The sequence below is a fragment of the Saccostrea echinata genome, unplaced genomic scaffold, assembly GCF_033153115.1.
Source record: "Saccostrea echinata isolate AGI-Se365-2 ecotype Australia unplaced genomic scaffold, CSIRO_AGI_Sech_v1 ptg000025l, whole genome shotgun sequence".
In the NCBI taxonomy this organism is placed as follows: domain Eukaryota; kingdom Metazoa; phylum Mollusca; class Bivalvia; order Ostreida; family Ostreidae; genus Saccostrea; species Saccostrea echinata.
Window position 1 is genome coordinate 22,423,225 of NW_026889774.1, and position 9,598 is coordinate 22,432,822.

Sequence of the window (9,598 nt, forward strand, 5' to 3'; positions counted from 1 at the left end):
ATAAGATAAGAAAGTAGTGAAAGAAATCAGACGATCGAAATTGATCGCTAGTAAATTAAACAGGGATAATCCAAGCATTGTTCTAATCAAAATTTATCAATCACAGTACTTCTTTTTATGGAATCTGAAAAACACCGAATATTCGAATCTTAAATTCATATTCGAATATCAACTCATCGAATGAATATTCGAATATTCGTTGCCATCCCTAATATATATATATATATATATATATATATATATATATATATATATATATATATATATATATATATATATATATATATATATATATATATATATATATATATATATATATATTTAATTTTGTGTGTGTGTGATTAGTGATTAAAAGTTTTCCTTTTTATATAACATTCGATTTTAGCCCGAGGTCACTTTATTTCAGCCCTAGGCCTGGGAACTGTCAAGCCGTAAACAGTCCATCAAAGGAGTAATCTTCTGGCTCCCGTATGCTGTTGCTTGGCAGATTCAGAAGATATATTGTATGTACTTTTTCTTGTGTACGTCCTCCAGGATGAGTTCTATGAAAGAACAACATTATATGTATTGGATGTGTATTGAAATTTTCAAATTAAAATATTTATTGTTCATCAAATTCTAAAAAAAAAAACACACACACACACACAAATGAAATAAATACAACAAAGTTATACATTCAAAGTATCCAAGTAAACGATTTTTCTTTTACGATACGTAATTTTAAAAATACAATTTTAATATGTTTATCATTTGTACATGCTTTCTTATCACACTAAATGTTTGTTTGTTTTAAAGTCCCTTTCGAAAATGTTCTCTCATTTTTAGATGCCACCATTTACTGGTGGAGGGCTGCAATGTTTTCCCTGTACTCGGCACTTATGGTTTTTGAGCCTACTGTGACACGGGACCTCGGTTATACGGTCTCTTCAGAAGGACCGGTCTCCGCGCCAAACATAGGATTCGAACACGCGATGTAAGGATCAATTCCTTACTCAGCAACTGTAGAGCAAACGCTCTAACCACTGCCCCACGCGGGCGACTCACTGTATATGAGCTTAGTAAATATTACATATCACGATTATTTTTCCAGTGCTTTTCATATGCTCAAAATTTACAATTTCTTAAGAGCATAATTTTTTTTTCAGTTAATATTTTATTTTTGTCCCCGTCATAGATTTGGACTCAAATAATTTTTGCCATGTCCGTCCGTCTGTTTGTCTCTTTAGCTGTCTGTTTTTCCGCAAAAACTTTAACCTTGCCCATTACTTTGTATTGGTTGCAGCTGGGGCTTTCATATTTCACAGGTGTATTTCTTGTGACAAGACCTGCTTTGAAAACAAACATATTTGAATTCTTGCAGTTTGATCCACTATTGCAAAATTTTACCAAACTTTAACCTTGGCCATAATTTTTGACGGTTGGTGCTAGGGCTTTCATACTTCAAATACATATTCCTTGTGATAAGACCTTTCCTTCGGTATAATGTAATATATAGAGAATAAAACATACCTTTTTCCATATCACATCCTATATCATCTGGAGACACCAATATCAGTCAGAGGGCCGAAGGCCTAAGGGCTGATATTGTTCGAGGGTTGATATACATGTAGGATGTGATGTGGAAAAGGGTATGTTTTAATATGTTTATTACATACTTAGTAATAAAAACCAGAACACATCAACTTGAGAAAAAAACAAATAATCATGCATTGACTACTGACACGTACGTAGCTTATCGTATCAAAGAACAGTTATTTCAATTTAAGAGAATGTGAATGAAAAAAAAAATGTGTATTATCACAAGTACTGTTTTTAAGGTTTAATTTACCAGGGGCGTAATATTGCAGGGCTGATAAGGCTATTATGATGTCAAGCATATCGCATATGCAAAAATCCTGTATTTATTACTTAGTATGTAATAAATGGAGATAACGAACAGTATTCGAGCTCAAAAGTCCATTCAAACAATACAAATCAGCAGCAGAGCAAACACGGACCTCTAAAACATCAGATGTGGGATCAGGTGCCATGGAGGAGTGAGCATCCCCTGCCGACCGGTTACACCCGCCGTGTGCTCCTTGTCATGATCGGGAAACCAAAACCGGAAAAATCCATAGACAGTTCAGTGTATAAAAAATGGTCTAACAATTAGTATGAAAAACGTCGGTCAGCATTTGACTGAATGATAGGTTGTATGTGCTGACAAGGTCATTGTATCGACCGAAAAACTTGCAAAAAGATGACTTCGAACGAGACTGATGATATCCTTGTTTTGTCATTTTGTTTATCAATAGTTTGCCTCGTTTTAGAAATTGTTCATACGTAGAGCATGCTCTTGTGTATCGAATCAACTGAGAGACATAAACCCCATATGCTGGTGATAAGGGTATATTGCTACATAAGTAAGGGAAGTTGACGATTGAAAAGTTGAAGTAATCACGTTTATCATAAAGCTTTGATATTAGGTTACCATTAACGTCTTTTTCTAGTAAAATATCTAAATATGAAACAGATGTGTCAGAATCTGTGGTATCTTTTATTTCAAGATCACATTGGATATACTGAGTCGACATATGAATGAAAGTAACTATTGTTAATTGATAATACGTCGTCGATATACAGTTGAAGGCCACAGCAAGTGTTTTCTTCTTCTCATGTTGAAGCTTTTGAAGAAGTTCTGCTTCATATGAATACAAAAATAGGTCTGCTAATAAGTGGGCGCAATTGATACGAATTCCAACAGATTGTTGGAAGACCTGATCTCCAAAAACTACATAGATATTGTCAATCAGAAACTCATGCATCTTTTTAATATCAACTTCAGAGTACTTGAGTGTACAATCAGAGTGCTTTCTAACAAAATAATTTTGTAAATGACCAGTGACAGTACGAGTATATTTACGAATTTCGTTTTTACTGAAAAAGCAGCTGTCTGTGATGTCAAAAAGTCTAGACTTCAATTTATCGTGGGGAATGGTTGTATTAAGTGTAGAAAAATCGGACATTTTGATGTTATTATTTTTAGTAAAGTTTTTTGATTTCAAATTTTCCAAAAGTTGTTCGGAGTTTTTAAGTATCTACATCTGATTTACACCACTTGTCGAATATACTGTTGAACAGTACTCCTGAAGTTTCTCCTTCATTACAATAAATATTTAGGTGAGGAGTAAAGAAAGAGGCTTGGTAGAGTATTTACTGGAACCCGCTATGTATCTTTGTTTGTAAGGATTTTTACGAAGTTTAGGAATCCAGTAAAGGTATGGTAAATCAAATTCATTTTGATTGCTGGGAATATTAAAATTATCTAAAACGGACAATTGATTTTGAAGAATTTCCTCCTTAGAAAGGGAGTTATGGGTATAAGTTAGATTTCCATCTGTAGAATTAAATCCTAGTTCCTCTATAAAATACAATTCAAATAATGAACCTTACAAACAAAGACAGTGTTGTCACCGGCTTTGTCAGCTGAGACCAGTACATACTGATCGTGTAATCTATCTGATTCCTTTTTCACTTTTGAATTATTAAAGATAAAGATTAAAGATAAACAGTTTTCATACAGCTCTCAGTCGCTTAATGCGAGATTTTTACATCCATCTGATGCTCTTAATCCATTCTGACAAAGTGTCAAGGTCTTATTGACTTAATGACTTTTGACTTAATGATAGATTGTATTTGCTGACAAGGTCATTGTATCGACCATAGAACTTACGAAATGATGACATTAAACGAGACTGCTGATAGTTTTGTTTCTTCAACTTGTTTGTCAGTAACACTTCGTTTTAGAAATTTTTCATACGTAGAGCATGCTTCTGTGTATCAAATGAACTGAGGGATATAAACCCCATATGCAGGTGATGAGGGCATATTGTTGAATAAGTAAGCTGAGTTGACGATTGAAAAGTTGAAGTTATCACGTTTATCATAAAGTTTTGTTGTTAGATTACCATTAAAGTCTTTTTCTAGTAAAATATCCAAATATGAAACAGATGTATCAGACTCAGAAGAATCTTTTATTTCAAGCTCACTAGGATATATCGTGTCGACATATGTATGGGAATAACTATTGTTAATTGATAATACGTCGTCGATATATCTAAAACTCGAGTTGAAGACACAGCTAGAGTTTTCTTTTTCTCATGCATAATATTTTGAATAAATTCTCCTTCATATGAATACAAAAATAGGCTTGCTAATAGGTGCAATTGGTACCCATAGAAATTCCGACAGGTTGTTGGAAGAGCTGGTCTCCAGAACCACAATTTTTTTCGGTCTTTGGACCTTGACCTATTTTTCAAAAAAAACTTTAACAATGGCCATAACTTTCAACAGTTTGTGCTAGGGCTTTCATATTTCACGGGTGTATTCCTTGTGAAAAGACCATTCCGTCAGTACCAACAATTTTGTCCTTTTGACCTTTGAGTTAAGCCTACTTTTGAAAAACTTTAACCTCGACCATAACTTTTCAATGGTTAGCGCTGAGGCTTTATGTTTTGCAGGTGTATTTCTTGTGACAAGACGTTCCCTTAGGTACCAACAATAATGACCCTTTGAACTATTTTTCAAAACAAAACTTTAACCTTGCCATATCGTTCAACAGTTGGCGCTACAGCTTTCATATTTCACGGGTGTATTCCTTGTGAAAAGACCATTCCTTTAGAACCCAAAATTTTGTCCTTTTGACCTTGACCTTTGAGTTAAGCCTACTTTTGAAAAACTTTGATCTTTGCCATAACTTTTGAACGTTTGCTGCTAGGCTTTCTTATTTCATAGGTGGTTTCCCTGTGATAAGACCTTTCTTTGGGTACCATATTTTTTTTATCTGTTGACCTTGGAGTTTGACACTGCATTTGAGAAACTTTAACCTTCACCATAAGCTGCCATACGGGGGCATTAGAGTTTCACAAACACATCTTTTTTCTAGCATTGAGATGTCTAATTTAGGCACATTTTTAAACTTAATGGCAAAAATAAAATAACAGTAAGTATTAATATACTGTGAATTCTAAACATATTTTTATTGTTGATTTTGCCAAAAAGTATATATTTTCTGTCAACATTCATTGGAAAATGATTTTTTTTTTTATGATTCCCTCCTCAATGTGACACAATATTTTTTTTTAACAAAATAACATTCAAAGAATAAGTCTTACATTGTTTCTATCACCCTACTAATGTGTTCGGATTCTTTTCTTTTTTTGGTGTTCTCCAAATTATAATAGCTCTGACGAGAACTAGCGAGATAATGTAAATTATACATGGAAATGTGGCTAGGAAGTGACTAGCACCTGGAGGCATGGTAAACAGAAAAGTTATGCCGCGTCTCAGTTTTCATTGCTGTATAATATCGGTAGAATTGTATTCCAGTTTCCCAATTTCTTTTGAATTCATTCAAATTTCAATAGTCGTCCGCGTGGCGAAGTGGTTAGAGCGTCTGCTCTAGAGTCGCGGCGTAAGGAGTTGATCCTTACGTCGCGGGTTCGAATTCCACTGTGGGACGTGGAGACCGGTCCTTCGGATGAGACCACATAAACCGAGGTCCCGTGTCACAGTAGGTGCTGGCACGAAAAAGATCCCTCACTGCTCAATGGCCATACGTGCAGAGTATAGGACAAAATTTGCAGCTCTCCACGGGCAAGTGGTGGCGTCTCCATATGAGTAAAACTATCTCGAGAGGGTTAAACAACAAACAAACGAACAAAAACAAATTTCAATAAGTATTCTTTATGACATTTTTTTCTGCAGTTATGTATAAAAATTTCTTTTTGGACAAGAATACTTGCACATGAACTGGAACAATATTTTTTGGCGTCACATTAGCAAATGAGTACCAACATGACTTAAGCTGACAAATCAGCTGAATGAGTTGAATTGCATTATGGGTTACTACAGATACTACAGAAAAGAAAACAAATCTACTGGCGATCAGAAAGGCACACTGAACATTTCCTCCATGCATTTTGATCATAGATAAAAAGTAATATGTTCACTGTTATTCGATTATTTAACAACATGGCCGTGGGAAGCGGGGGGGGGGGCACGGGGGGCGTGCCCTCCCCCCAATGATTTTTCCGATATATAGATCACTATAGAAAACATAGATACTATATGCTAGTGCACCCTCACATAAAAACGTCTGATGACTTTTTTTTGGCTGGAAAAGGAATTTTTGGTAGTTCGTAGTGCCCCCTCAACTGAAAATGTATGGCTGTGCCCCCCAAACTGAAATTGCTGTACTATCGGTGAATACAATTGTCAGGTAGATTCCCTGGCCAAAAACACGTGTTCACTGGTATTATAATATGAAAAAAAAACCTTTGTTGTCCAATCAAATGCCTAACAGATGCTGCTCATTCCCTTTATCCTTGAAGCGCTGAATGTGACATAGACTACATTTTATAATGTACATTTTCTAGTTAAAAACGTATCAACAAATTACAAATGCCCGTGACATTTTTCTTAGTTTCTAGTCTTTGTATTTTTTTCATATCACAATATTCAATTGGTTTTTTTCAGTTCATTCAATATTGGGTCGTAGATTGACCTGAACCACGTGTAAAAATGTATTTGTCCAGTAAACTTTGCTATTCATTCAACGATTGATCAATTTTTCGTGGTATAATCCGCTGTGCCCAATAATAACAATAGCTATAAACAAGAGGCCCATGGGCCATATCGCTCACCTGAGCACATTGGCTAGGAAAAAGAACAAATCAGTTCAGTATTGAAAAGTTAAAAGGGGGGGGGAGACTTGAATTTAAAACTACCTGAGGATGCTTCCATATCAATATAACAAATGGCTTTGCTGTTCTTGAGCAGAAGATTTTTAAAGATTTTTTCCTATATATTCCCTTGTTAAAAATTTGATCCCCCATTGTGGCCCCTCCAACCCAACCACCCCCCCGGGGGGGGGGGGGGTCATCATTTGAATAAACCTGAATTTACTCTACCTGAGGATGCTTCCAATATGACTAAACATGGCTTTTCTGTTCTTGAAACGATTTTTTCGTATATCTCTATGTAAATCTTTGATCCTCCATTGTGATCCCATCCTAACCCTGGGGGATTCGAAAAAAGTTGAATCTATACCTATCTGAGAATGCTTCCATATCAATATGACTTAACAAAGCTTTGCTGTTCTTGAGAAGATTTTTCAAGTTTTTTCCTATATATTCTTTGTAAAATTTGATCCCCCATTGTGACCCCACCCTACAAACATCATTTGAACAAACTTGAATCTACTCTACCTGAGGATGCTTCCATATCAATATGACCAATCATTGCTTTGCTATTCTTAAGAAGATTTTTAAAGATTTTTTTCCTATATATTCCTATGTAAAACTTTGACCCCCCCCCCCATTGTTATCCCACCCTACCCACGGGGATTATTATTTGAACAAACTGGAATCTACACTATCTGAGGATGCTTCCATATCAATATGACCAATCATGGCTTTTCTGTTCTTGAGAAGAAGATTTTTAAAGATTTTTTCCTATATATTCCTGTGTAAAACTTTGATCCTCCATTGTGGCCCCACCCTATCCCCGGGGTCATGATTTTAACAAACTTGAATTAACACTACCTGAGGATGCTTCCACATGAGTTTCACCTTTCTTGTCCAGTGGTTCTTGAGAAGAAGATTTTTAAAAGATGCTATTAATTTTTCACTAATTTGTAATTATCTCCCCTTGGAAGAGGACATGGCCCTTCATATGAACAAATTTGAATTCCCTTCACCCAAGGATACTTTGTGGCAAGTTTGGTTGAAAATGGCCCAGTGGTTCTTGAGAAGAAGTCGAAAATGTGAAAAGTTTACAGACAGACGGACAGCAAGACAGACAGACGGACGCCGGACAAAATGTGATCCTTCGGCTCAGGTTAGCTAAAAATAAACAAAGGCTGGTGATTGTAGAAGATATATCACATTTTTTCCACCAGCATATTGGGCGATTGTGATTTTTAACCCCCCACCCCTTTTCCTTTTTTAAAACATAAAACGAATGATTACTCTTAGTGTACAAAACCTGTCCTCCGGTAAATTGCGCAAAAATAAAGTATAGAAAATAGCCCCTTGAGATTAATAATGCGTCTCATCTATGTCTAAATCGCACCTTTGCGAAATTACAGAGATTAAAAGTCAGTAAAAATAAAGAACGAAGCTATTTTTTTGTAAGAGGAAATTCACGAATCTCCATTGATATTCAAAGTTATTCCAATTTTTAAAGCCATAAACCCTGGTGAGTGCATTGTTGCCCAAATTTGTCCAAAGGACAGAAAGTGTATAAATGTTGGAAATTCAACGTATTCAAAGGAGAATTTTGGGAAAGCCTGTGCTTGGGATAAACTTTTTGAAAAAAAGGTACAAAGCACAGCCCTTTTCCTTCACTATACACAGGTATTTACATGTCATTGACCTCATTGTGACCTGTTTTATATTCAATTTATCACGTGATTTGTAGACTCAGGTAACTTTGTGAATACAAAAATAATCAATAAACCACGTGGTTCTATCTCCGATTAGCATTAAATCAAAAGCGACCAATTCAGACCGTTTCATTTTCAATTGATCAACATCGAATAATTTGTTTCTGCCAAGTATTGTTACTACTGCTAAATATTGCTAAAATATTCTTTATTTTATATGTACATGTAACATTTTTGAATATTTCCAAAATGGTACTTTTCCGTCATTTTGCTTATTTTTCTTTTTTCCCTCTATATTGCTGGCGTCATACTGTCCTGACATTGATACCAGATGGTCATAAAAATATGGAATTTTGAATTTCGAGCGAAGATGACCCCGAATTTGGTCAGTACCGCTATCAACAGCCGAAGCAATTCAAGTACGATGCACTAGAAAGTCTACGATCATACGCAAGCCACACACCAAAGCAACTCGAAAATGTAAATCTGAATTTTAACCAAGCAGTTTGCCTGAAGGTCACACGATCGATACAAGACTCCTTTTTAGAGTACAATGTGTCTAGGCCACGAAGCGGGACCTTCCGATGGTGTAAAGATCAATACAGACTCTTTTGGTCCTTTTTCTTTAAAGGTCATAGGAAACGATTCTTAACACTAGGATTTCACTTTTTAAACCTAAAGCTATATATGAAAGAATGTTAAATTACGAGTAGTAATATGTTTTGGCCTTTGTTCTACTGAAAAATAAAGGTGAAAACTTTTCCACTTGTTACTTTTCTTATCCGCTTATCGTTCTTGATTTTGTGGTTTTATGACGTCACAAGAGCCCACTGATGTAAACAGAGCATTAGACTAATGTATTTCTACCATATTTTATCTAGTTAATTTATGCTATTTTTGTAAATATGAATGTGTCTATGTTTTCGGGTGAGTTATCTGATTTCGTAGTTCAGTCAATTCAGTTTGAGCGAGTCGTTAATAAGGCACGGCAACTCAAAACTGGAGCTTTTTATCGGAAGATGATCCTGATGAATATTCTATATAAAATTACGCTTAAATTAAGCTACAACTTCGATTACTTACTCTACATCAAACCTTTGGAAACAAACAAATATTTCCCTGTTTAATACACATATACGACATACCAAGAGGATTTCATCGTCATTCAAAAAA